The following is a 3,263-nucleotide window of genomic DNA, read 5'->3' as shown; positions in this document are numbered from 1 at the left end:
ACATACCGGTATATATTGAAAAAAATTTGGGCCGGTCGTTATTACTCCCATCGGCGTAACGTTAAACCAATGAAAACTCTGCTTTTACATTACGTCAAACTCCCTCAGGCTTTACCTTCACATCTCGCACCTAAATAACTAAATGAAAGCCAATTAAACAGGCGCATTGTGTTCAGCCCACCCCCTGCTTTAATTTTCGGCCAATAGTAACTCTGTTAACATTGCGTCAACCTGTCAACGCATGTTCGAGTCTGCCCTGCGTTCACACCAAAAGATGCAAAAAGATGCCTCGCAGCACGATCCCATTCAAAGTGAATGTAGAGACGCGTTGCAGGTTTGCTGCCGGACCACTTGCTGCCGGTTTTTACCGGCAGCAAAATTTTATTTGCGGCGCGGCAAGATTTGATTTGCAGTGCAGCATGCCCGTGCCCGCGCTGCAGGCGCGTTCACGTATTTTGCGGCGCATCAAATGCTGCTCGAGTTTAAATATTTCAACTTTTCTGCAGCAAACGCGTGATGACAGCCAATCAGCATTCAACAGCGTTGCCAAAGCTGTGTTTTGCGTCCCCTTCAAAGCTTCATCCATATATGCATGGCATGCCGAGCAGGCGATTTGTTACGATGGACCATTGGTAACAGTAGGTAACGTGTTTACGTGGGTGAATAATTTAACCAATCCTTGCAGAGATTTGGAAATAAACATGTCCTCTGCCGTTGTCCCATGTCCATTGTGACAACATTGGGCAATGTTGCCGTGTCATGTTTTTGCTGGTTTTGTTTGGGTTGGGTATTGTGTGTGTGTGTGTGTGTGTGTGTGTGTGTGTGTGTGTGTGTGTGTGTGTGTGTGTGTGTGTGTGTGTGTGTGTGTGTGTGTGTGTGTGTGTGTGTGTGTGTGTGTGGGTGGGCGAAATTGTTATACACACATTTATAAAAAAGTAAAATCTATTTATATATTGTAAAGTTATGCCAAAATACAATAAAATGCTTATTTAACACTATTGTGGTATTAGCACTGAATGATTGAAGCATAAAAGAGTTCAAAAGCATCTAACAGAAAAAATAGACATGAGCCTATATGATTATATTTGTGTTGCGGTTATGAGGGGGTCCTTGAAATAATTCCTGCCCTATGGGGGGTCCCCGGCCCCATATAGTTTGAGAACCCCTGCTTTAGTGCACTCAAGAACTCCGGCACCTCTCGGAAAAACAAGAGCAGCAGCTGCTGACCGCGGGGGCTGCTGCCTCGTCACACCGCAACGCACGTTTTAACATGACCTTAAACACACAGACACACCCACACACACCTGTGTGTGGGTGGGTGTGTCTAATGGTGGCTTGCCATCGTTACCCACCATTTGTGTCTGGATGCATGAATATGAATGAATATAATTGGCACAGGATCATGAAAAGCGCAAAATGTGTGTTTGTTCACTTATTATGTATCGAACACAAGCAGTGATTGATAGCCTACATAAGGTTAAAATGTTATCAAACATATAACAACATTTAACAAATTCCCCAGCCTAATTATATATAATTGCAAAGGAAAGTTATTTGCCATTATACGTTAACATTAGTGAGGCGAAACTCAGAAATGATTAAAATACGTACGTTAAGCGTTCTCATTCATAAAACATGAGGATCTTACAGTATGAATGCATGTGCTTTCATCATATAATACAGTTGTAACACTAAAACTATCAACATTGAGGATAGTTAATGTTTTCCAACAGTTATCAAAAAATAATATACAGCATGCTATTATTACTGTTGATATTGCTGTTGTTAGTACTATTATTACTGTTGATAGTACTATTATCGCTGTTGTTAGTACTTTTATTACTGTTAGTACTATTACTACTCTTGTGAGTACTATTATCGCTGTTGTTAGTACTTGTATTACTGTTGTTAGTACTTGTATTACTCTTGTGAGTACTTTTATTGCTGTTGTTAGTACTATTATTACTTTTGTTAGTACTACGTGAGACGTGAGGAGCCAAATGGTGCTTACTTGTCTCGTAGAACACGTGCTGTGAGGTTGGCGTCTCTGTAGTCCTGTAGTCCTCTCTCTCTCCAGCTCTTCACGATGCTCTCCATCTTGAGAATGCCACACCAATGTTTACTCTTGTATCTTTCCTATTGTCACATAACCTTCTTGGTTTGTTTGAATCGCCTTTGGTTTTTGTGACTTGCATCTGTGATGTCACTTCCTCTGATGGGAGAGCAATGAAGTATGTAATGCCTCCTCTCTCATTCTTTTTCAATCACGAGTCTATCACGAGTAAGCAATAAAAACAATAGAATGAAACAACAACAGAGTGGATAGCTATCTAGTTCACCGACTTCCGTCCTCACTCTTTGGGTTTGCTGTATTTCCTGGATGCTATATAGGTTAAGGGGAAAATGACAAAGCTCGACAAAATTGCCCGGGACGTTTCCATTTTTAAATGTAAGGATTAGCAATGATTAGAAACATTTGGGAAATGGAATTATATAACATAGGTCTAGTAGTTTTTACATACACTGGAAAAAGGGATTTATGCCGCACTTCATCTGATTATTATTTTGTAATTCAATTCAAATAAACATTTTTTGTTTTATTTTAAAATACTTTTTTTACTTCAAAATACTGTGAAATATAGATATTTTTAGTTAGGAGTTCAATTAAGAAATATCTATTTTGACAAATGTAAAATGTCAAGGTTACGTACAAGCCTGCGCATGCGCATTAAATACAAAGACGCTTACGACTACTGGACCAAACCGCAGTGTTGCCAACTTAGCGATTTTGTCGCTATATTTAGCTACTTTTCAGACCCCTTTGGCGACTTTTTTCAAAACAGCGACAAGCGACAAATCTAGCTTCTTTTTCAGCTGCTATTGGTGACTTTTGGCGACTTTTTGAGGTGAAAGCACTACCCTTGACCAGAGTGACGATGACCCACTGGCGGCAGTAGCTCAGGTGGTAGAGCGGGTTGGCTGGTATCTGAAGGTTGTTGGTTCAATCCCTGGCTTCACCAAGCAGTGTATCGAGGTGTCTTTGGCAAAGCACCTAACCCTGACTGATGTCGCGATGTGATGTCGAATCCAGACAGAAGCGCCTCAAGGCCATGAAGCGGCGAGAGCCGAGCGGGAAAAAATGATGATGATGATGTATACAATAATGAGAAACAATTGTTGATTAAATTGTAATCTTTTTGATTGGATAAACCAAATTATTTCTGATAGATATTTCTTAAATGAGAACCAATTGTTGGAGTGAA

The sequence above is a fragment of the Gadus chalcogrammus genome, chromosome 4, assembly GCF_026213295.1.
Source record: "Gadus chalcogrammus isolate NIFS_2021 chromosome 4, NIFS_Gcha_1.0, whole genome shotgun sequence".
Taxonomy (NCBI): domain Eukaryota; kingdom Metazoa; phylum Chordata; class Actinopteri; order Gadiformes; family Gadidae; genus Gadus; species Gadus chalcogrammus.
This window is presented reverse-complemented; position numbering follows the sequence as displayed.